General features: G+C 35.7%; 1 protein-coding gene and 2 long non-coding RNA genes across 9 annotated transcripts in view; 1 reads left to right on the top strand and 2 right to left on the bottom strand.

Annotated features, from left to right (window-relative positions):
• The window catches only part of KCNH7 (potassium voltage-gated channel subfamily H member 7), a 448,856-nt gene that overhangs the window by 4,347 nt on the left and 418,132 nt on the right, over positions 1–26,377 (top strand). The window lies entirely within an intron of this gene.
• On the bottom strand, positions 8,129–9,588 carry LOC311607572. 2 transcript variants are annotated; one of them, XR_014782643.1, is made up of 3 exons: positions 9,221–9,588; positions 8,297–8,367; positions 8,129–8,205 (listed from the first exon to the last, which is right to left on the bottom strand). It is a non-coding gene; the product is annotated as an uncharacterized lncRNA (long non-coding RNA). The 2 variants fall into 2 exon arrangements; XR_014782644.1 differs by having other exon boundaries at positions 8,141–8,208; positions 8,297–8,370.
• Positions 15,243–26,377, bottom strand: part of LOC311607570 — a 51,785-nt gene continuing 40,650 nt past the window's right edge. For both annotated transcript variants that reach the window (XR_014782640.1, XR_014782641.1), the window contains exons 4-5: positions 18,027–18,210; positions 15,243–17,299 (exon numbers count right to left, since the gene is read on the bottom strand). This is a non-coding gene — a long non-coding RNA (uncharacterized lncRNA). The remainder of the gene's footprint in view (positions 17,300–18,026; positions 18,211–26,377) is intronic.

Here is a 26,377-nt window from a genome sequence, read left to right as displayed (position 1 = left end):
TAAATTAGTGGTTGGCTTTAATGCTAGTTCAGGTGCATGAATCGAATCTTGAGAGTTTGTTTATTCACATGGCAACTATTAAATCAGTGACCGTTTGTAAAATCCAAATGCTTTGATAGTTTCACCTCTTATTGATGAGCTACAATCCACTTTTTTATTCATAAAAGCAAACAGAAAGAAAGAAAATCATAGAAACATTTCCATTGGTTTGTTTCTTAAAGTTTCCTTAATGCCTTTTAACTGATGTCATTTACTTTGATCATTTGGTTTCTTAGTTCTTGATTCTATTCAGTAAATACTACCCTTACTAATTACTAACTCAGTAATTCAAAGGAATATATATATAATGTAATGAACACAACAGGAAAGTTAGGAATAGTTGCTATGTTCTATGTTGACTATTGATTCATGATTTTAAAAAACATTTGAAGAGCAAAAATTTCGAGGAGCCGAACATTATTTCTGAAAGCTTGTTTTCTGAAGTGGCCCGCTGGCCTGCGGAGCAGTGGAAGCAAGAGACGTATCAGTCAAGTCCCAACGGAAGCATCACAAGCTGCAGAGTCCACTGAGGAGTGGTGCTTCCTCCTACCTGGCTCAGTATGGGGCTGTTCTAGGTAGAGCAGAGCTTGCTGTTTACCAGAATCTCAATTCTTAAAAACCCACTTATCTGAAGTAGGAGCACTTGACAGCCCTTCCTTTGAGGATTCTATTTTACAGTTTAAGTCATTATTGCATAAATCATTCTTGGCAGCTCTGAATGTTGCTTGAGGTGATGAAGCTGTAAATCTTTTGACATGAAACTCTAATTATATAAAACTATAATTATGCTGAGACTTATATAAGGGTGGGCATGCACTTTAATACTGTCATGCCTTCGTGTTTAAAAACATACCTTGAGACGAGTAATGACTGAGAACTAGAAAACATTTTAGTTATTTTCTTGTTTGTGGTTTGTAGGTTTTGGGAATAAGAGAAAATAAAAGAATATCTTAAATTGGCTCTGCCTTAGTTTACTTCTTTAGTTCATTTTCTGGTGCAGGATGTCATAGAAATAACCCTTTGAAGACCCTAAAACCCTGCAGCTGTATTTAAGTATGTAACACATGTCACCAAGCAACTTCCAAAAATCTGGAAAACTAAAGTAATCTTCAGTAAAAAAAAAATCAGGTAGTCTTTTGATTTTTGGCATCAAGATCCCAGAAATAGTACAGTTGCAATTGTATTAACCAATCAGGATTTATACTTGCCTTCCTTGTTTCTGTGCTGCTTGTCACCAGCTGGAGGCTGGGAAGTGGCTAAGATAGCCCTAGCCTGAGCGACTCAGCATTCCAGAGGTGATGCTTAGCTCCGCTAAAGTTGAAAATGGCTTTGATTTGTTAACATCGAGCCTCCCTTTCCTTCAAGCTATGAAGAGAGACTTAAAAGGTGTTGTTCTGGAAGTAAGAGTGATGGTGCCGCTGGGTTTTACCTCTCTCTTAGGTGACATGTTAATCACAGATACAAAGAGTGTACAAGTGATCTCTGCTTTGACGGCATTTGTATGACAGAGCAATGAATGCTCATGTACAGTTTCTAAACCATAGATGTTTTCGAGAAGTTGTTCATAGACAAATAAAAAATAGAGAGAGACTTTACGACATCTAGGGTCCATTACTAGTTTTTCTTTCTTCTTCAACTTTAAAATAACAATTAGTATATACTTTTTAATTGCACTTTTTTACTCACATACTAAAATATCACTAAAAAACCAATGTAATTTTTTAGTTAAAAGTTTAGTCATATGAAATAACTATTATAATAGGATTACATAAGCTTTATGCATATGATATATTCAGCTCTCCTAATTCTTGGATTGTGTAGTAGAAATGCAGATGGTGGTTTTAAATACAGAAATAGGCATATAGTTTGTATGTGTATAATTCACGCAACAGGAAAGATTTCCAAGTAGTGTGTTGCCTGAGATTTGTTTCAGTGTAACTTTCTCACTCTTATCCCAGCATATCCATACTTTACTCCATAGGATATTGTTACATCAGAGATTCTAAAATTTATTTTCTTTCCCTGATCTAATTTCTCTAACACCTCATGCCTTTCAGAATTCATACTTGATTCATTGTTGCTGTTAGTAAAATAAGCATTCTGAAAAAGCAGTCTTCCCCACAACTTTACTTCATTATTGTCTCATGCGAAACAAAAATGTCCTGTAGATAGGAGTGATTTGATCCACCCTCCAGTTCTATGACTGTGATCACTTGTGAGAAAAAAAAAATGCAGTCTTTTCTGGTGGCTTGGGAGGTGACTTTTTGGCTATTTTTATTCATAAATGGCTTGAGAGCAGATCAATTTCAAGGGACAGAGTAGGATATTAAGAGCAGATTGCTTCTGCTGAATTCTAAGGGGTTGTGTTTGCTCTGTTGTCTCTTTTGCTTGTGTGTCATAGTCACTAGCTCTGTGGGAGCCAGCTGCTGAAAGAGTCTTCAGACATTTAGCCACATAGAAGTTGCTGGTATAGTACAGATCACTGAGATGAGCTATTCGAATTAGATTCTCTTCTATCTACACTGTAGGCCAATAAATATCTCAGAGCGCTACTGCTGCTTCTCCATTCACTGTCCAGTACTCCGATGAAAGTGTACATGACCCACTTTCGGAAGCATGGATGCTTTGTTTTCCCTTCTCTGCAATCTGTTTCTCACATTGCCATCAAGGGCTGTTGCTGAAACAGGAATCACACTGATGATTTCGTGAAGCTAAGGATCACTGTAAATGAATCTTATGCATTGAATAAAGGGTACAGCAATTCCATAAAATATGTGCCCTGCTATCCACCTTTCATGGAAAGAACATTGAGACCAGAGAGGCTGAGTCACTTATCAGATCACACACTTCAAAGTTGATAATGGGTCCCAAGTTCTTAGCAGCTTTGCCTCACAGCTTAGTGTAACTATGCAAGACCCTGGGATACAAATTAATCTCATTAAAACTCTCAGGATAAAGTTCAAGACTCTTCTTCAGTGTTCTTCATAGCCTTCAGAATCAGGTTCACTGGGGAATCAGACTCAGGTGATAGGTTTCTTGTTTGTTATGTATTCAGTGATGATCAGTTAGATAAACTAGCAAGTTGGTTTCTCGTACGTTTTATGCTTCAAACATAATTGACCATTGCAAGGTATTTATATGCACAAATATATATACACACACATCCATATATATGTGAGTGTATATATGCATATATATGTATATATACATATGTTTAAGGATATGTGCAATCCTCAGAAGTTTGTCTAAAAAAATTAATTCAAAGTCTCTCTGGCCTTTCCTGATACTTCTTGTTATAGAGGCCAATACCAACCTTCTGAAGATGGAAGGAAACACATTTTCTGATGTCATTCATTCTTGCCTTCAGAGTCCACTCCACTGAATGCCTAACAATGTGGTTCTTGATCCTAGTGTAAATTGCATCATAGCATAAGCTGTGATAGACATTTTTTTTTAATTTTCTGAGCACAACTATAAAATATTAAGCCTTAATAATTTATGGACCCAGAAATGTATACCAAGGCTAACAACAAGTGTTTCACTTGATAAATTTCCTTTGAAGAATAAATATAGGCTAAAAAATAATACCACAAGGTCATAAATGTAAGATCAGAGCTTGGAAAATTGAGTAGTAGTCAAAAATATTTTGGTTTATAAAATTACAAATAAAATAAACTTCAGAATATTTTTCTTCTGTATTAATGATCATATTACTCTGCTTAATATTTTAAGGATTAAATCTTTTAAATCTATAACTATTGTTAATGGAAAATATACAAGGAATATTAAAGCAAATATTTACCGGAAACTACTCTTGTTATTATAGGCATCCATCACTTGCCCAATCAATGACTCAATATTGTCTCCAGCAATCTCTAAGAACCAAACCAACAGATCTCTTATGTAATTTTCTTACTTGTATTTTTTTGTTTGGTTGTTTGATACATTACGATATCTCTACTGACTATTATGTTACTCAATACTGACATTTTATATGTGGCTTAGCATTCATCATTCATTATTTTCATTTTCTTTTAAGACATGGTTACACTTTGTATCTCAAGAAGACTTGGAAGTTACTACATGACTTGGATGCCCTCAAACTTGTAACCCTTTTGCCTCAGTTTCATGAGCTTTGTGGGCTATAGATGTGCACCAATGCACCCAGTTCTACTCAGTGTATTCTTGAGATTTCCTGATCAGGAATGGCACTTTAATACCATTGTTATGCAATAGTGAAAGGGTAAGGTCCAAAAGGTCAATTATTTAGAATTATTGTCAGAAGTGAGGCCAAACGGCCAAGGCCAATACAGAGATACCCTATCTCAGAAAAAGAAGAAAAAGAAATAATTATTGTCAGATTAGTGTTTCCTCTTTCATACGTATATCATCGTCTGCATTTAATAACAACAGTAAGCTGTTGAGAAGAGCAGTTAGAAATCTTCAGTGTGTTAATCACCACAGGATGCACATGTCTAAAACTTATAGTGAAGTTTCCACTCAGCTCACTCGAGGTCCAAGAAAGCAAAATATTTGGCTTCCATGGTCAAAACTTAACATTCATAAAACTTCTTAATTTTAAATGGGAAAAAAATACTGATGTACTTTTTTTCTGTAGCAACTCACTCATTTCTCAGGGAGCTCCCTGTGATCTCCACTGTCGAAATACTTCTGCTGCTGCTGCTTGGGGAAAAAAAACAGTTTCTAGCCTAGGTAGAAAAGTTTATGCTGCTTTTTCTTTAGAAGGGGATAAAATCAGTAGTGGCAGGTGCTTAATGGCCAGAGATTTGCAAGAAGGATTAAAAACAAAAAAGGGAGTTGTGATGTTGGATTGTGCAATCATTGGTTGGTTGAAAGATGCTTTAAAACTACAATGTAGTGGATATGTAAAGCTCATTGGGACTCAGTGCTATTTTTCACCTGAGTCTTTTTCTGAAATGACTGAGCAGAAGACACTGCTGTAGCAGCGCATAAATTTAAAATATATTTATTTGAAATATATCAATCCTAAGTTCATACGATGGTTTATTTGTTCAGGAATACTTTTAAACAAGCTTTTATTTACCTATCTTAGCTACATTAACATATTTTCCTTCTTCTTTATCTGAGAAATCTTTATCAACCATATATTTTTCAGGGTTACAGGCTTTGCTCTTATTTTCCTGTTTTTATCATTCCTTTATTTCCTCACAATCATCAGGGGGAGGTTCATCTGTTGTCAGTTGTTAGTTCTGTTTAGATATCGTCCTAAATGATTACACTGGCTTTGATAGGTGTAGTAATGCATAGAGTCAAGAAAACCTGCCATGTCTATTTGCTTTCATAGAGATCATATACTTTTTAAAAAGTATTCATTTAGATTGTGTTGGGTGAAATTTGCACTAATGATGAGAAACACCTAGCATGATGATAAAAAAACAAAGTACAAAATTGGCAGTGAGTTTGTAGTAAATTTCGCAAAGAATATAAAAATAAATCAGATATTTGCATATAAATTTTTCTTAGTATTAGAAAATATCCCATCTTGAAATCATATTACAGTACATAAATTTAAATCATATCTATTTGAAAAAAATCAATGTTAAAAATGTACAAAGATTTATAATGAGTAAATAATTTTAAGGACAATACAGGCCGTAATTCTTTAAACCCCTACCCAGATCTAGCCAATGGACAGAACACTCTCCACAGTAGAGTGGAGAGTGGGATATTACTTTCTCACATATTCTGGTGCCTCACCTTTGACCATGTCCCCTGGAGGGGGAGACCTGGTGGCACTCAGAGGAAGGACAGCAGGTTACCAAGAAGAGACTTGATACCCTATGAGCATATACAGGGGGAGGTAATCCCCCTCAGGAACAGTCATAGGGGAGGGGAATAAGGGGAAAATGGGAGGGAGGGAACAATGGGAGGATACAAGGGATGGGATAACCATTGAGATGTAACAAGAATAAATTAATACAAAAAAAGAATAATTTTAAACAAGTTTCAACCTACATTTCTTAAACACACTAACACGTTTTCTTCTTTTCTGAGAAATCTTTATTAACAACATATTTGACTTAACATTCTAAAAGTTTATCTTTAGTGATGCATGTATTCCAGTGTATGCATAGCGGATGTGCCTCATAGATGTTAATCCCAGATGATTATCATATGTGAGCTAAAGCATTCTAGCTAAATAAGTCTTTTCTCAAACAACTAATATTTACTGAATTACAGTTCTGCGTCTGGTATTTTATACAAGCCACTGTATTGCTTTACTGCTGCCACATTGTGAGTCAATAGTACTGTATTATCCCATTCTTCAAATCAGTTAATTTGTTGTTGAATTTAAGCAAACTATTAATGGGCAGAAGGCAAGAGGGCATGAAGTTGACCGTCTGTACTTGTCTGAACTTGTAGACCTTACTAGAGTTCTTCAAGTGAGATGCTTTTATAAGCCCACTTGGCCATATCCCACAGGCTTTAGCTCTTAATCACAGATTTGATTGATTACACAAAGGATAGGTGGAATTGACTCGAACTGCACCAGCAGGAGTAGGTTTCTCTCAGTATTTTCCGTTTAAAACCTGACTTATTGAACAAAATAAATTTCTTTCTCACAGTTTTAAGTTCAGTGACATGAGGGTAGTTAGTGCAGGAGTGTGATCTTTGTATAATTTTAGATACAGGCTTTGTTGTCAAATTTGTCTGAATTGTTGATTAGAAATCATACGCCAATATAAACTTTGGTATATCTTGTGTCTGGTCAGGACACCGCCACGACACTTTTCTTCTCCTGTTCTCATGAAATAAGTGCCTCCCTCGACCCTAGAAAATATGCAAATTGTCAAAAACCCACCACAGTTATCTAAAGGGGAAAGTTGAGTTTGTTAATGTGGACAGTGTTTAGTTTATTTGAAACACTTCCATTTTTCTTCATCTTTGGTCCTAATGTCATACTCAGTAACTGTTTGCATCCTCCCCTCACCCCCCGCCGTGACCCTTAGCATTCCTCTCCTTGCCCTCTGAGTTCCTTTGCCTGAGGATAACTCCCTGAACCCCTTCCTGCACCCTTCAACACTTTTCCATTTCTGAGCAAACTTCTGTACAGCGTCAATCTCAGCTCATTTTAAAGGTGTTTTCTAAATCCCTTCAGGCACCTTTCCACATTCCCTAACATTCTTTTCCATATCTCTACTAGGGTACTTATGAAATGGGACTTTAGTGACCGGTTTCTAAATTGGCCTTCTTTACTCAAAATTTTACAGTTTGAAGGTCCTCACAAAATAGTTCAGGCGCAAGCATTTTTGCAGATGAGAATATGTGTCATATTTTCAATGGTGGGATCCACAAAAGTCCCATTCATTCTTTCTTTTCAATGTCATATGCTACTTGTTTTGGCCAATGTAAGAAATGTAAAAATCAACAACTTCTATTGTTTACTAATTGCATAAAGAATGATTTGGTAACGTTTATTTACCTGGAATTCTCCAAAAATATGTAAACAGTTATCTTCCTTAGTGAGCCTAGAAGGAGAAATGTGAGTGGTCAGAGAAGTTCAGCTGTGTCCCAAATGCCTGCACCCTTAACCTATTGTGTTAGGTACCCACTGGCAAAGGAAAGTAAAAATTGGTCCATGCGATTTTACACATTCATATGTAGATTTACCTTCCAGCCTTCCCTGCATGTCCCAAAATACTCCTGATAAAATAGCCATAAAACCTTCTTTGCAGTTGTTCTGAGCTCGTTTTCTTCTGTCACCCACACACTAGAAATAGACTCATCCTTATACTAGTCTCTCCAAACAGTTAATTCTTCACTTTCTCCTTCTTTCCTGTCTTTTTTTTCTTCTTCTTCTTTCTAAATCTTGTCACATGGAATAAGACTGTAAAATCTGTGTGGTATCAAAAACACGTCACCAGGCATACCCTGAGACCTGAGATTTTTCAACACCTCAGCAAGCAAGGACTTCATATATTCCAGCCTCTCCCTGTACCTCCTTTCCTTATTTCTGTGACTTAATACCACTTGTAAAAATAAATAAGAGACACAGAACTACATATAGAAAACACACAATGATAGCACTCAAACTAAGAGACATTTACTGATAAATGATGGCGTATAATGTCTGTAATCTTCTTTGCAAATATGGTCCTGCATGTGCATGTATACAGACGGACTCTGCTAAAACAAGAGGAGGAGGATAGCATGTTACCTAAGCACTTAAGAAATATATTACAATGTCTAACTTTTTACAATTGCAAAGGCATACCAAGAAAATGCACGCTCATCTTGCTTGACTAGAGTATTTATTCTTCGGTGCACATGTTTCCGTAAGTACAACTGCTGGACAAAACAATTGATATTTCTTAAAACGATGCTTTCATATATGATACTTCCATTAAATTTTACACTGCAAAAGGGAAGGTGTTTTCTTGCTTATTTTTGTGAATAATAATATTTGCCCTTCCCTTTAATTTTAGTTAAACCTGTAAAATGATCTTATTATCTGATGATTAAATTTAATCTGAAATATTTACTGTAGAACATATATGGAAAATATTTGAAGGAAACTGTTTTATTACTTACAAAGAACTGGTATTGACTATTGTTATAATTAGTCGTAAAGAGAACCTACTGAATAGCTAATTGAGTTGCCTTGTCAATGCCCCTTCTCGACCAGTGTGATTCTCAAAAACTGCCAGTCACATTTACATTCTATTTTAGTAGTTTACTCACAAAATTAACTATTTTTTTTTATAATTTATCATTTGAAAGTTAAAGCATGCATGGATCCTGATCACCCTTCTGTGTGAGGCGAATTGGTTTTAATTTGCTCTCAGTATTTTTGTGTGTATAACGTGTGATGAAAAATTTAGGTATCAAGAGAGTTTTTTTTTCAAATAATAAAACATAGATTTTTAAAGAAAAGCATAGGCTTACTCCTATAAAAAAAAAAGTGATGACTGTTCGGGGTAGTAAATCCACAGGAAACGTGTAGGGTAACAGAAACAAATGGTCTCCACAGTGATGTGTGATGTCAATTAGTGAGGAACAACCCAGGCCAGAGGAACACCACCATGTTAGACAAACCTCGGCTTTATCCATTTATCCCTACATAACTCACTGCAAAGATGACAGGGAAAGACCCTTGCACGCCCCCAACAGCCCCTTGCCTTAGCCAAGGGGAGCAGACCTCAAGTAATCGGATCTCTGTCCTGGGACTCAGTGCTTAGGTCTTCCCTCCAGGTGTTTTCTCTAATGAATGTCACTTATCTGAGGCTCAGTAGGATTTATGGCTTCCCAGATTGCTCTTCTCAGAATTTGCTCCCTGAAAGAATAAGTCCATAGAAAAGCGTCTAACGATGTTCGAATCCAACGGTCCTATTATCCAGCCTCTGTTCAGCTCAGTCTAAAATCGCATTACTCCTGTCTTCGCAGCTCCTGTTTCCAGAGTGAACAGAAGGTGTCCTACTGAAATTTCATACCTACCGACAGTCACTATTTCAAATAAATTCATTGCAATGCGTGTATGGCGTGGGTTATACAACGTCTTATTTTAATTACTGGCTCATGCGAAGATGCCAATAATCTCAATGATGAATTTCCTTTTGGCAAATACTTTATATTATTAAAGAGTTGTTATTGGTCTTGGCATTTTGAAAATGTGAGCAATGTTGCTTCTGCTTTAAATATCTTCGCAAAGGGAGAGTTTTATAATGCCATCTTGATCTTTTTTTTTTTTTCCTGTGATAGGAAAGAAATTGAAATGGCTGGTGGAGCTTCAGCTCTATTACAGAAATGGTAATTTCCTAGTCTAAGATGATAGACAAAGCAATCACATAAGTACTTATTATGTGAGAGTTGAAGAGCTGTTGTTAAAATATACTTTTAATGTAAAGAATGACGAGGAAACCCAATCTTTTAAGGGGTGTTAGCTGTACAATGAGATACCTAGAAAAAATAACAGGTATTGCATTTTCTTTCATATAGCTTATATGCGCTCGCCTCTCCAAGAATAACTTAGTAAACATGTTTTTTTCATAGTAAGGACATGAGAACATAAACAAAGGATACTTCTTGCTTATAATTCCATGGTCTCTGAACTAAAGTAACCATCCCTTCCATAGCACTAGCTCAGTGTAGAACACACACACATGAAAAAAAAAAAAACAGAGTTTTTTTTTAATGGAATTCATTATTTTTTAAATTTACAGTTATACACAATAATACCTTGTTAAAAGTTTGTAGTTTAAGCTAAACTGTTTCTTGCATTTTTATAATTTAGGGTAACTATATAGTATGCTTTTAGGGTTTTAAGTAATAATAGCAGTTGTCATTTATTGAGTGCTTAAAACATGCTGCTATTTGGATAAACCGATGGCATGACCACTCCATGGTATATTTAAGTGGGAGGTTTCCCCTGTAGACACCATGGAAAGAACAGCCAGGGGGCATCTGGAAGAATCCGTAGCAGTGAGAGAAAGAATTAGATGAAAAATGTGCAGAATACTGGATATCACCAGGCCTACATGTGAGAAAGAGAGGGATATCTGAGGCTAGAGAAAACCTATGTTCTTGTGGGAGAAGCAGGAGTAGAGTACAGAGAAAAACCTAGTGAGAATAGAAGGACTGTAAGGAAAATGAGTACCTGGAGGAAGGGAAGCCTGGGAACCGGAGGGCGTTTACCGTAGGGAAAGAGGTGTGAAGTGATGCGATCTTAGCATGGACTTTGAAATATATAACAAGTACTTGTGACACTGAAGGAGCCTGCGGGAGTTGGGCACGTGATTTGATATGCTGATAAGTAACACAGGTAGACATATGCCCCTTCTTGCAGAGGTAACGAAAATGACTCCCTTTGGCAGATAGGAATTGGTTTGACAAGTTCTGGGATTTTATCTGTCAGAAGTCCTCCTATAGTCCAGGTTGCGCTCATTTCTGGATATTTAGACTAGCCATTTAAAGTTCAGAGAATTGGGGTTTCCTTTGGATCTAACAGTGCTCTTCTAAAATCTTCCTTTTAAAAATTGCTACAACACCTAAAGAAAAGTGAGTACTTTATAGTTCCCATTTTTAACGATTGAAATCATGAAACTCAGCTGCTTTCTCAAGGCTACAGAGTTTATCTGGTACAACCACCATCTGAGCATTCTTTGCCTTCTTTCAGAGCTCACAATAGAAGGTCCCTACTGCACCTCAGTGCATTCCAACCCCTTTCCTGCAGGTATAGGGACATACATAGTCCATACCTGTGGGTACAAGTCTTGTCTTAACAGAACAGTGTGAAGTACTTCTGGACTTCTTGTTGTGATGGCTATTCATGGTTGCCAATTTGACATCTACTTTTAGATGGACAACAGTCAGTAAACCACTCCTATAAATCCTGTGTGTGTGTGTGTGTGTGTGTGTGTGTGTGTGTGTGTGTGTGTGTCCATTCTATAAGTTATATTCATCTAAAGAGCTCTGACTAATATACAGATATTTTACTTTGGTGGCTTCTAATCATTCATTACATGTAATTATATAAATACACACACTTCTTGCTATGCAGGTTGTAAAGTCCATCCATACTTTCCTGGAAATAACAAATTTATAACAAGAAGTCATTTCATTTCCCATTCACAGTATGGTTTAATCGTCAAAATAATATAACATGAATATCTGATATGTATTCTATAAAGGGTCTTGGAAATCACATAAATTTATCTTTGCTCCCAAGTTGTCTTACGCAGAGTAGCTACCCAACAAATTATTCCTTTAAATCACTGACCAAATTAAAGTGTAAAGCAAACCGTCCTAGCCTATCCAGAACTTGATTTATCATTTACTTTTTTCACACCGTGTGAATTTCTTGATGAGCATTTGGTACTGGATAACTAATGGAAGAAGGATAAAGAATCCTGTTAGCATGTCTGCTGTACTTGTCCGTGTTCAGTTAAACTTCAGTAAGTGTTTATGGGTATGGCTTCTGACATCTTATGAGACACAGTCTCACAGCAAGCTCAGTGATACTTTGGCTCTTACAATCTTTCTGCTACCACTTCTATAAGACACACAGACAAGTAACATTTTACATATTGAATAGGTTATACTTGAGTATTTAGGAACACACACACACACACACACACACACACATACACACATACACACATACAATGTAACAAAATTAATGAAGAAAGAAAAACCAACCATGAATTTGAAATATTGCAGGGGCAGATATTGGAAGGGTTTTGACAGAGGAATTAGAGAGGGGAATTATATAGATATATTATAATATCAACAATGATGTAATAAAAAATATCAAGTTTTGTATAATAGATTGTTAGGTCAGGTGCCCTCCTCTGTCTCTGGAACTTGTGTTCACCAAAGAATTCTTCCACAGTCACTGAAAATCCTTGTCCATAATTCTGTCATTAGTAAAATGAGAATGGTGGCTAGAATAGATATGATTTTATCAAAATATTCACTTTGTATTAATAAAATTACAGTAATTCTTGGCACCTAATTAGTACAATATCAGAGTTTTAAAATACAATGTAAAAAGGAATTGAGTTTTAAAATCACATAAAACTGACTGTCACAAGCAAAAGAGATTGAGAAATCTCATTTGTGGCTAAATAAAAAATGTGAAAGAAATTTGGGCTTCAGTAAGTAAAAGTAAAACTGTCACGAACATTGGTGAAGTGTTTTATTGTTGAGACTTTAACCTGGAGATCAAGGTCTAAATCATAATATGGATAATTTACTTTTAGTTTTCTTTTGAAATGCAGAGACTTGTATTAGACATGCATATGCTGAGAGAATCCACAGTCCTGAAAACCTGGGTTCTTACCATTTTCTGTGTACAACTAATCCCAATAACAATACCCCAGAAACCAGTGTGTTTGGAAGGAAACTTTCTCTTCTACATGGCTCACTCCCCCTTAGTCCAGGATTCAGTGATAATCAAGATGAATCATATTTACAGCAAAGATGCAGAAAAATTGCCACCTTCCTACTTGTAAAAAATATAGAGAGATGAGAATATCAAAATACCATGCCTAATGTGCTGCATAACAGTTTTGTAACAATTATTTTCAAAGTAAAATGGCAACGTTATTGATAATTATAATAGGAGACCAAGTAAACTCAGGATTGATATATGTATAATGCAATATATACACTCTATACAACATATATCTAGTTTTGTTTAATAGATTTAAAAAAAATAATGAAAACCATCCGTTAGTTTATATTTCATGAACACTTTCGAAGGCTTCTCAAAGCTATGGGTTGAAAAATGCAGCCTCCCATTCTTGCAATTCCTAAAATGCTTATTTTAGACAAAGACCATATCTGGCAATCTGTAGAAATGAGTCAGAATCCCTCTAAAGAATGCAATGCACCTGCTGACCTCTTTGAAATAAGACGACAAATGAATCCCTCTATAAATACCATGTTGACGGTTCTTAGTAAAGGGAATTAACCTTAACCACTCTGTGAACCACTGTGAGTCAAGAGAGCAGCAGTAGACTTAAGGTAAAAAAAAAATTGAGCTCATTGTTGAATGCCCACACTCCATTAAAGGATATCTTTGACTTTCAAAGGCTCTTTATCACAGTCTCTATTAAAGCATGGTTGTGCATCGGGTGTGTGCAGCCTTCTCTTTCATCAGGGTCTCCACCAGGTCCTCACTGTATCAGTTTTTAGTATTTCAACCTGGTGATAAAATTGCTCATGCAGTATAAAACTTGTGTGAAAGAGGTGATTTAAGTAGAAGAGGAATTCCCTGGAAATACAAGACTAATGGTATGCAAGGAAAGAAATGGCTGCTTTCTAAGAAAAACAATTAAGCATGCATTAACAAATTAATATTTTTCAGTAGAGAGTCAACTGCCTCATTCTCATGAGCATCCTTGGAAATTAATCTCTTCAAATTTCAAGAGGATAGAAGAAATGTCAAAAAGTCTAAATGAGACCCAATGAAATGGTTTTCCAGAGGAGTGCTAAGCTGAATTAGTGGGGCCAGAATTATCATTGTATTTGTGTTTGTTTAGTATCAGTAAAAAAGCAACAAAAATTATCTTTGTGGCAATTGGCTTTAAAAACAAGTTTAACCTTTCAGTTACAACCTAAGATTAAAAAAGCAAATCTTTATGAATTATAATACTTATATATATTATCCCTGCCTTCTAGATTTCACTGACTTTTCCTTTTAAATTGTCCCTCACTGTTGAAAATATTTTATATACTGAAAATGTTACCTAAAGAATGCGAATAAAATAAATTGATGTTTGAGATGTGCCTTTCTCACATCTAGTTTTCTGTTGATTTATGATATCCATTTTACTCAAATTTTGCTAAAGAAAAGTTCATGGAACAAAAAGATGATGAAGTAAGTACACTACACATTGCATTGCTGTGGGTTTTTAATTTGTTAGCCCAAACCTATTTGACCTTTTAATTAGCCATGTTGTTGAAGGAAAACAGTCATACTTTCAGTCAGGATTATTTTTAATTTTCCATTCTCTTTTGAAAATGTACCATACAAAGAGCAGCACATAAAATTCAGGGGCTGGGAGCTTCTTCTACAGTCCTTTATTCTTAACTTGTTAGTGCAAAGACATTATCCTATCATTAAGCAAAGAAAAGAAGATCCAGAGGTTATGGGAACTTTGGCAATTGAAACACATCATTTACCAGTATTTTCAAATAACAACAAACAGGGCATTGGGAAAATACAGGAAAGAATAACCCATGCTTTTAACTTTGCTATAATCAGTTTCATTAGAAGTCTCTAAAAGTACATATACCTACATATGAGGTGCCAAAAAAATGGCAATTATATGAATACCTATGAGGTCTTCACAAAAATTAAATTAGCGTAAAAACTACTACATTTGCTGTTTGTTTCCAATTTGGTTGTGTTTGTGTGTGTTTGTGTGTGTGTGTGTGTGTGTTTATTTATTCATTATTTTGATGAGCCAATTAAATTTACTTACAGAGATGCTGACTTCCTTACTCAATATTTTATCTGCTATGAATAACAAAACTAGCCCATCTAACTACTCCTTCAAATGAGACATATTTACACTGAGGCAATAATACTAATAAAATCCACCTTTAAATTTTGCAAGCCATCTATATACCATCATTTACAACATTTGCTTTTCACAATAAAGGATAAATTTTTAACATGTATTACTACTTACTGTAGTGTGCTCTTAATTTCCTTGAGCCTTGAATTTTCTTGAATTTTATGATACTGATCTTTAAGGGAGCAGGCTTATTGACCTACACTGTTCACAGTGGGTTCATTTAATGAATCTTCCTGACTTTATTCAACCCCTAAGCTTATTGTCATCTTTATAAATGACATAGTGCTTTTTACTGACTATTTTCTGAAGCACCTAAGATCAATGTTCCTTATATAGGAATTTTGTATGATTCATCACTTGTCATTCCATTCTTTTAAATACTTTGAACAACAACAAAAAAAATGAAAACAGGAAACAGAAAATACCTCCTTCAGTGGCATCAGTAGAATATATTAAACAAAATAAACATGGTTTCAATAGTAAAATAATCATTAATCAATTCAGGGTAGTTAATGACAAGACAAGTAAAAGGGAAGTTGGTCCAAGTTCAAAAACAGAAAGTCTCAATATTTTGATGATTTCCAGTTTTACGAAATAGATGTCTAATTCTAACCACTAATGCTGTACTAATTGTGGCAGTGTGATATCTACAATGAAGAGGACAATCTGATCAATAGAGTAACTTATCAGATAAATAGTAAATTGATTTTGATAATAGCATCATAGTAATTAAATGAAAAGAAAAAGGTCTTTCCTACAACAATTTCTGCATAGATAGATACGGGAAAATAGCTCTTGGTGCTTGGCATTGTACTATGTACAACAATAATCTGAATTTAAATCTTAACTTTAAGAACTAAAATTGTAAATTACTTGGATTTTAATATAACATATCTTATAGTTTTGAGAGATAATGATTTTTAAAACCACAAAGCTACTAATTGTTAAAATAAATAGAATTGGTCATGCTCAAATTTGAAAATGTATGTATTTTAGAAACATTTCATTAAAATAAAACCCCATTCAGTTAAACTGGTTTTTAGTTTTAATCCAGTAGAACAGAATAAAGAAGAAGCAACTTAAGCTGACGGTGTGTGAGGTACCGTACTAATATTTGCAGATGATATATTATGATAAAACTGTATAATACTACAATAATATTGAAAATAGTAACCTGTTGATACTTCATATGAAATTATCAAAAATAAATTCAATGTTATTGGGGAAAACAAACAAACATGCAAAAAAAAAAAAAGTTTCCTGAGAGATATTGTTGAAGGGCAGGTCAGAAAAAAACAAAACAAAAATATCAAAAAAAAGTCATCATTCATTATCAGAATCAAACTATCTTTCTTAATTATGCAATCACAACACAAAATCCTGTAGGGAAGACGAATGCATCCTGCATTTTCCCTTTCTAGGCCTTCAATCCCATGCGCAGTTCAACTAGCTGTCATCCAATATGCAACTGATTTCAGTTTTCATGACAGCAACAAATATCAGTCTGTGTTTTATTTTTTATTTTTGTTTATTTTATTTCTGCTATTTTCCTTATTTTTAAGGTTAAAAGACATTAGAATACACTTGTACACCAGAATTTATTTTCATGATTTAAAACTCTGTACAAGGTGTTTTGTTTATTCTCCCCAGGCCCAGTTTGGATTTTAATAAAACCTCAAAGGAACCATATGTATTGTTTCTAATACATATGACCTATTTCCTACCCGTTCTCATTCCCTGAATCCGAGGTGAGTCATAGTCTAAAGCCAATATTCATTCTTATAAAACCTTCTGGATTTAACTCTTTTCCTGGGTTAGTAAATGGTAGGTTTGGTCAGGGCCTCTGTTCTTATTCTCAATACTCAGGTGGGTCTTTAACACATGAGCCCTTCAGGGGAGGGCCTTCCTATTGATTTCTTCTTGTGGTTTACAATATTATTTATGGGAAAGGGCAGAAACGACCAGTTTTTATAAAAGTCCATTTTTCCCTGATACAGATAAAAAAATTCTACTGAAAGAACACAAGGTGAAGAAAGAAAACTAGACCATTAGGAAGGTAAAACCAACTTCTAAGTAAGATTGTTACTTCTGGAGAGTGAGGTGCTGGATACATTCAGTTGTGCACTTCAGAAGATGCACAGACATTAACTCATGTGATCATTGCAAACGTCAAACCCAAAACAGCTGGATGTTTCCTGAAGAGAGAAACAAACATGCTTAAATACACAATTAAACTTGGATTAACATAGCATTTTCAAATAATCAGAAAAGGTACACACACACACACACACACACACACACACACACACACACACACAGCACATACACCTACACAAAGAAAGTTAATTGGTGGCGATTAGAGCCGACTTAGGAATGTTTAATGTGCAAAGTAAACTTCTTTTGTATTTTGAAGAATGACATCAATGTTAATTTGTTTTCTTTGGCGATGTCCTAAAAACTTCTTTGGCTTTCCATCATCACACACTGTGTTGTGCTTCTCACTCTTATTTACTTATGTTAATGACTCAAAATTAATTCAAGACCACTTATAAAGGCCAATATACACACAACTACATCATCTCTTAAGGATTTCTCATGATGAGATTCTTGCTCCCACTGAGCGAATTGAAAGCGTTAGGTATGTGTGCATTGTGTCATTGTTATAAGCCACCAGAGCTTAGTGAACACAGAACTGTATCTTTGTTGCAAAAATAATTGGTCTTATGTTTAAGAATTTATCATTCTGGTTACATTTACCTATTTGGATCTTTAAATCTTCACTGGCTTAAAGAGTAGGCTTTACCGTGAAAACAGTGTTACTCTCATTATTAACTGAGTTTGTATGTTTAAAATAAACTGGAAGGTAAGATGTAGTTCCTTGTTTTTTTTTTTTTTAACTCTAAACATTTCATTTGGACTTACAATTGAGAAGTTACATTTTCTGTGATTTTCAAAATATGAAGCTACAGTTGCTACCAGCTCCTCAGGTATTGGAAAGTCAAACTACAAACACATCTGAAGCAGATGAAGGATCCAGGGCCAAATGTAGGTAAATAGATATGTCAACAGCCAAATAGGTCATGACCCCATAGATTGAGAACCACTCCTGGAGAGACAAGAGAAGGGTAGGAATGGGCTTCAGAGTTATTGAATATTAAAGGAAGAAGACATAGAAAACAAAAGAAACTATTGCTTCCTCCGTTCCAAACAAAGCATGTTGGGGAAGTTTATAGCAAGCATAAGTTCAAGGTTATTAAAATTGTACAGTGTGATGCTAGAGGGATTAATTGTTTGGGATGAGAAATATTTAATCTATAGATCTGTTTACTGCCCCATAGATCTGTTACAGTTTACTGTACAGAGAAGAGAGTGATGAATAATAGATAGCATGACACCCTAATTGTCTCCAGACTAAAGGCGGAAGCCCTGGAATTCGTTACACCTCATTGTGTGAGAGTCCTTGCCTGACAGCTACACAGATGAAAGTGCTGTCAAGATAACAGGTTTTTGTTCCAAAGAGCAGATTTACTTTCCAGAAGGAGAAGCCAACACTTGAAGCCTATTTTGCCTTCCCCCACCTTGTCCCTTTAGTCAAGTAACTAGATTAAGCCTCTTGGAAAACAAGATAATAACAATCAATGCGTTTTTCACCCCTCAGTCAAGCTGGAACCTTAGCTAAAAATGAAATGCTGCAAGTTTGATAATGCCTTTTAGAATTTCGTGCTTATTTTTACAGATGGTACAAAGGAGCTTGAATGTAATGTCTGAGTGCTCAATATTTGATAGAGATACTTTCACCAAAAAGTCTCTAAATCATCCATAAGATATCATTTCAGATTTTATCAATCAAATCCACATAAGTGGAATCTACCTTTACTTACTATTATTTTAAGATATTAAAGTTCTGGAGTCATATGGTATGACCTCTAGGAAGTGTGCCAGTGGTGTTTAGATCATAAAGGCTGCCCCTAAAGGCTACTGAATAGATAATTTACTGTCTGCCTCCATTCTAATCCTCCTTCCTCTTATTCTCCTTTCCCCTCTCCCCTGCTGTGATCCTTGCTTTACAAAGGTAGAATGCAAGGTAACCTGCCAAAGGCCACTGGGTCCCTGAACTTAACTGCATATTTTTCAATTTCTAGAGCAGAGCTCCCCTTTTCCTTATACACTGAAAGCACCGTCGTCTTGTTCATTCTCTCAAACAAGCAATATCCTTACAAGAATCGATAAAGATTTAGTTTCTCTTCTGTAGAGATGAGGACTACCTGGAATGAATTTCAAATCCGCCCTCCTCACTGAGTCTGAGGCTATCATACAGCTTTGATTTCCTCATTGAACATTTCGTTTGCACTGGCGAGTGCTTTAAAACAACCTCTCTGACACCTTTTTCATCTAAGTATAACACATGAGGCATATGAATCTATAAATTGATTTAAATCTCTTGAGAAGGGCTGGTGCTATTTGCGATGTGTATTAAAATAGCAAGGTATTGCTAGTCGCCACAATACTCTTTTGCAATACTCTAAGGCAGGCAGATCTAATGTAGCATCTACAGAAGCCTTGAACGTGAATTGGAATACAGATTTGTTTGCAGCAATGGACTTTATTTATTGGGCTTTGTGAGCTCTTGCAGGTGGTTTGAGCTAATGAGCTTTTAGTTTTATTTTTGAAACACCGCGTCTGTGTCCATAAAGAAAGCTAATATTATCAGTAATAATGCTGTGAGCACAACTCATGTACACTGTAGAGGAAAAAGCTTAAATGAAGACCATACATTCTCATTACAGCCACACTTGCATGCAATGTGCTGTTTGTATTTTCTTGGGTACCATTTCCGGCACTGACTTGCTAATATACTCCTTGGAGATTGCTCCCTATCCCAAGCACCACAAGCCTGCAGACTATGTCATTTGATGCCCTCTACTTGTGCTAATAAGGTCATTGAAGGAGTGGCAGTCTGAGAAGCCCTGTTAACAGTATCTTCTTCTGCCTTCACTATGTACTGATTGCAATGTTAACTTGCCCAGCTATGGAACATAATGAAGCTTTCCACTAAAAAAAAACAAACAAACCAAAAACGTAAACAACTTCTTCTGTATAGTTGTCTGGAGTTTTGAAAGTACACATTTCCACTTAACCACTGCCTTCACTTGGGAGATACCCTTTTTTAATTGCCTGTTTCACTGTATGTGTGTGCTGTTAAGGTATAAGGTATTTCCGGAGTGGGGTCTCCTTTGCATTTTATTGAAAGATTTAGTTATTTTGGCTTGATTTTTTTTTTATTTCAATCCCCATTTCACTGTTGATCACTAAAGGGAAAGGAACTTCAGACACACAAGAATAAAAAGCAGCACAGTTCCATTCCAAATATTCCAGAAACCTATGCATGTGAATAGAATATTTCCAAAATAGTTTCCAAGGCGAATAATGTTATGCGGTCATTAGAAACTATGCAATATGCTTAGTAGCTTAATAGTGAAAACGCACGCTGTGCATCCAAAAACATAAAGAAATTGACATTTGAAAACCATAACAATGATCTGCTGTTTCCGGACCTACAAGAGAGGAGCAGTGGAACCTCCATCAGCATGTTAGCCGTGGGCTTCAACCACATGCCTCAAGTCAGAAGAGAACACTATCTGTAATCTGTGGTGCTAGCTGCAATAGGTTGGCGCAGTTTACTGGATGGCCCTGTGGTGCTTGTGCCCAGAACAATCTGGAAGTAACTGGATTATAGGCTGGTGAGTTGGGTCTAGTCAACTAGGGTATATGGAAGAGCATTCAGAGAACTCTAATAAGTGTCTATGTAGAATATATGCAAAGTATTTTCAAGAATTGGAATTCTGGGTATAATTACTACATCGGCATGTGTGTGAGTTTCATGTGTAAATATCACACCGTGCCTTATTATGCACTATTTTGTTACACAGAAAGAATATTTTGTGACAATAGTATAACTAGGCTGATTACTCTGTGTGAAAGGAAATTTCATGTTAGTTAACCCAAACATTATCTCCCAATTATTGGACACTCTATTCTTGAATATAACCATAGTTCTACTAGCAAAGTTTTGTGCAGTAAACTTATTTCTTTACTCTCATAGAAAATATATTAGTGGTATTGGCAAAGGAATTTCTTGTTGATAGCAGGCATTGAGGAGCATATCACAATCACATGAAACAGTGACTTTTATGTTTCAATTTTTGGGGGAATAACTTGCACTTTTTTATTGGTGACTTTTTACAATATACCTGTGTTAATCCCAATTATTTTGTTAATCATTCTATCATATTTTCTTAGTCTCTTCTTCCTAAGTGAGGTTTGGTGCTTTTTAATTTTTTTCACAAATACATTTATATTATTACACATACATAAAATAAATTACATACAGCAAGAAGAACCATGGAGCAATCAGGAATCATATACAAGTTACATTCATAGTGTTTTGGCTATTTGTATTTGGAAACCTTGAAGAAAACACCTTCCCTATCTTGGTGAGTCTGAAATTTTGAATGTAAATCAATATCTATCATATTTCATCTCTATCAACTTAAGACATCTACCTAGAGCTTAAAAAATAAACATATTAACCCTTAAACAACTAATTGTAAAACTAAACTATCTGGATTTCAACCCCATCAGAGACTTGAGAAGGAATATAATTAATAACCTGAGTAAACAGGAATTGCGGGTTAGCAGCTTCCAAAAAGAAAAAAAAATGGCATATACAGTTTGCTGAATGAACAGTTACCCAAAACTCTTTATAATGCTGGAGCATCATCTTCAGCCTTCTGGCCCAGTATATCTGACACATATTTGTGAGGAGGAACTACTCAGGACTTGCTTTCCCTGTCTTGGCAGAGTTCGGCCATCGATTCTGCCTACATCCAAGCTTCCCTATTTTTAGGCAGAATTCTATCTGTGGCTGAAAGGAAGACATTTTTGCCCAGTGGTTGGTTTGCTACATTTGAAGCCATCTCCATAAGGAGGTTCTTGTGTTTTCAACAGTTTTGACAGAGGAAGTGTTGATATTGTTGATAAAACAATTCATTGACACTATGCCTCGTTAAATATCTGTGACACGTGATGTTCAAACAAAAAGAGTATGCATGCTAATATTTTCTTAATGTCAGAACGAAAAGAAATGCAGATGAATTATTGCCTGTCTAAGCTGTGCACAGTGTGGTCAACGGTAGAGAGGAAGTAATTCAGTCCGCCAGTGCTCTCTATAGCTTTCCTATCAAAAATTGTTCAGGAGTGAATGATGGATACAAAGTACTGACCTAAATGTCTCAAAGCGACCCCCAGGTTTTAACAGTTCTCACCAATCAGCTCCTACTTCCTTCTAACCGAACATCCCCCCCCCTAGCATTCAGGCATACCACAATAGTGTGAACAAGAGTAGAGAAATGTACGCGAGTGATGAAAACTCTTCTGGCAAGACAGAAAACTGCAGATGAGGCCTTAATGTTATACATCGTTGTATTCACCAGCTTTTAAGAAAAATTTAGCATGTGACAATTATTCCTGAGTGCCCTTGAGTCCTGAGCACAAAAGCAATCTAATGTGAACTATGCGCAGCTCAAGAATTTATGGTTCATCCTCTAAGTGACCTACAACATTTTCAGCCATGAATCCAGGTGATTTGTCCTGGCTGACTTTCAGCACTATGAAGGTATTTCTTCAACCTCAGATGAGGGCTAAAAAGGAACTCTGTTCTCTTCTCAATGGGTGCTCTCCAGTTATCTTCTTGTAAACATTCTTAGTATTCTTCTTTCTGCATTTTTTTTCACAATCCCTTCCATCCTGAGGTTGCAGAAACTGTAGATTCGCCTGGCAAAACTGTACTCTCAAGGCTCCATGTGGCTGCCTTTACTGAGGAACTATCAAGATCTTCCTCAGAACATACTCTCATCAGCCTCTTTCTTCTTGGCTTTCTTAATGCTGCAATGCCTGCTCCTCTGATTCCTTATTACATTCTTATCATGTACTGTCAAAAGATCTTGAGTTTATTTGTAACATTACAGTTACTGAGTTCTCATCTGAGGTTGAATTTCTTGAACCAGTACCTGGAGAATTCTGTCTTCTAATATCTCTTGCATCATGACTGAAAAATCAACTATGCCCAAACCATTCTTACCTTCCCAAACCAATGTGTACTGAACTGGTCTGAAAACACCAATGTTCTTGGAATTAAAAGATCAAAACTTCCATATTCTCTCTAATTTATTTCTTGCTGTTGTTCTCTATTTCAGTCAACCTATGGGCTTGTGCTCTGACGTGTCAATCCATCCCTTTGCTTTCTTTAGACTCATAGCCAATATTTTGCTTTAGGTCCTTGACTACTAACTACGTAGCTGTAAAAGCCATCTCATTGTTCTTGCTCACAGTCATCTTTTCCTTGTGCCCAATTAGCTGGTACTTCACTGACAATATAACACCACATTGCCCTGGTTTTTGATGCATTCCATTTGCTCAAGGCATTTAAAAGCCTTCCATTTATCTCTGCTCTTTTTATGTTGCTTTGTTAAGCTTTAGAAGCCTTTTAGCTACCTACACACTGTATCCTGTTTCTTTAACTCTTATTATAATCAGAATAGAACTGTATACCACAACTCAGTATTATGTATACGCAAGGACATATGCACCTATAAGTACACACACACACACACACACACACACACACACACACACACACACACACACACAAATTGCTCAGCCCACACAGAATTGAGACAATTATTTTGAAACAATATTTATACTAGGAACATGAAATTGCTTTCATGTTTCACACCATGGTATTTCCTTTATGATATGATGTCTGTGAGAACTAAAACTGTCTTCCAGTTATGATCAATAGTTTGACTTTACCCAGCTGCATGTACAGTTCCTTTAACAGTCTACCCCATTTGGAAGACCCTTGGCTTCCAAGTTTCAAATATTTTTTTTTCCTAATTGAAGTCCTTCCTTATCAGGAAGCCTTCTTAGCCATTTTTAATGCTTGAGGTTCTCTGAGGGATTTTTCTAATATGTCTCACACAAATACTCATTATTCCTGCTAATTCTAAATTGTTTTCTTATAATGACTACCTTTATATATTGTTTGTAAACCTATTAGAACTATATTTTTATATACCATTTTAAATGGTCAAGACAAAGGTAGTAGGCTATTGATAATTCTTAGGATAAGATTTCCTGGGTTTCTATAGGGATCTTAGTTCTGCTATTTTCAAGTCAAATATTTTTAAATCATTAACTTTTCATATTTAATCATAACAGAAAACATGTAGAAAAACATTAGAGAGTCCCAGTAGGTTGGAATAAAGGCTGTGCATGCTACTGGCACATACTTGATGTATCTAGTACCCAGGACAGCTAACTCAATATCTTGTCAAAACCATTCTTGTTTGTTTCCATTTATTTGAAGCATTCGCAAGTGTTTTTCTCTAATCTTCCTTATTACAGTTTCTGATTTTTTTCTACTAATATGTTAATATATATGGCAAAGTATAATGAAGAATGGATTAGAAAGTATGCATACTTTATCTTCCTGCCTCTGTTATAATATTGTTTACATTAATAGTGATCTAGAAAGCATAAAAACATGAAGACAACATTCAAATTTTATTTAATTTGGAGAAGTCATTCATCATAAAGATTTCTCCATCCACTCTGAAAGCTCAGTTTACCAAGCTAAAATGTTTTCAACTGTTTTTATTTAAAAGTAAAATGTTTCTAAAATAAAAATAGAAATAATTTTAACTAACTTTACTTTTTTTTTAGGGATGGGAAGTTGGCCTTTAGCAAAAAGTTAGTTGAATAATTAAAATGTGCCATTCTCTTTTTAATTTGTCTAGGGAAGGTTTTGTATTTTAAGATAAACTAGGACACTAAGTTTTAGAAGCACATATTGCATCAGATTTTAGGACTAAATTTAAATTCATTTTCAACATTCTGCACTGTGATATATGCAGATTAAAAGGAAAGTGACACACATAAAATCGTATCTGTTAAGCATTTTAAATTTAAGAAAATAGCTTTTCACTCACCAACTCTAAGATGGTACTTAGTGTCAGGAATTTTCCAGCATTAGGGAGATGGTAGAAGCTGATGGGACTGATATCATAGAGAAAGAGTTTTGATGGGGGTGACTATCACCATATCACTTCTCTGCTAATAGTAGTTACTTCCACTCCAACATTTGAATATAAATTGGGAATACTGCTACCTCAAGACCCAACTATTCCACTCCTAAGTATATACCCAAAAGATGTTCCACCACACAACCAGGACATTTGCTCAACTATGTTCATAGGAGCCTTATTCATAATAGCCAGAATCTGGAAACAACCTAGATGTCCCTCAGTCAAAGAATGGGTAAATAAACTGGTATATTTACACTATGCACTACTACTCAGCTATTCAGAAGAAGGACATTTTGAAATTAGCAGGCAAATGGATGGGACTAGAAATGATCATCTCGAGTGAAGTAGCCCAGACCCAGAAAGACACGCATGGCATATACTTACTTTTAAATGGATATTAGCCCAACAAGAATGTCTTCTGAGAGTCTTCACTCAGCAAAGTATTAGGACAAATGCTGGTAATGACTATTGGGACTCCAGGTGAAAAGGGTATGGAAGAATGGGGAAATAGAAAGACCTAAAGGGTCTAGGAGCCCCAAAGAAAACCATCAAGGCTGGGAGATCGGGACCCAGGGGGTCCTGCAAAAACCACTGTACCAACAAAGGACAATGCATGCAGTAAACTTGGACCCCCTGTTCAGATCTAGCCAATGGATAGATCATTCTCAATGGCTGTCGGGAAGAGCACGGACTGCCTTTGATATGAACTTTGGTTTCATTTGACCCCCTATTTGACCACTTCCCTTTTGTGGGGAGGCCTGGTGGCACTCAGAGGAAGTGGAAGCAGCCTATCCAGATGAGACCTGATTGGCTGTTGGGGCTGAGGTACCCTTCTGTCACAGCTGTAGTAGAAGGGAGTGGGGTGAAAAAGGGAAGGGGAACAAGAAGAAGCAAGTAAGGGAGAACAATTGGGGATGTAATCTGAATAAATTATTTTAAATAATTAAGAAAATAAAAAGAATATATATAATGTCTTTATTCATATTACTGCAACAAATATAGGGATAATATAGTTTTCAACCTTTTCTTTAGCAGATTGTTTACTAATATTTGACTCCATATTACCATACATGAAAAAACAACTATCATTTTAGAGTAATCTACCTCTCAGTTGATACATCTCAGAAA

This window comes from Acomys minous, assembly GCF_964271855.1.
Source record: "Acomys minous genome assembly, chromosome: 10".
In the NCBI taxonomy this organism is placed as follows: domain Eukaryota; kingdom Metazoa; phylum Chordata; class Mammalia; order Rodentia; family Muridae; genus Acomys; species Acomys minous.
This window is presented reverse-complemented; position numbering and strand designations above follow the sequence as displayed.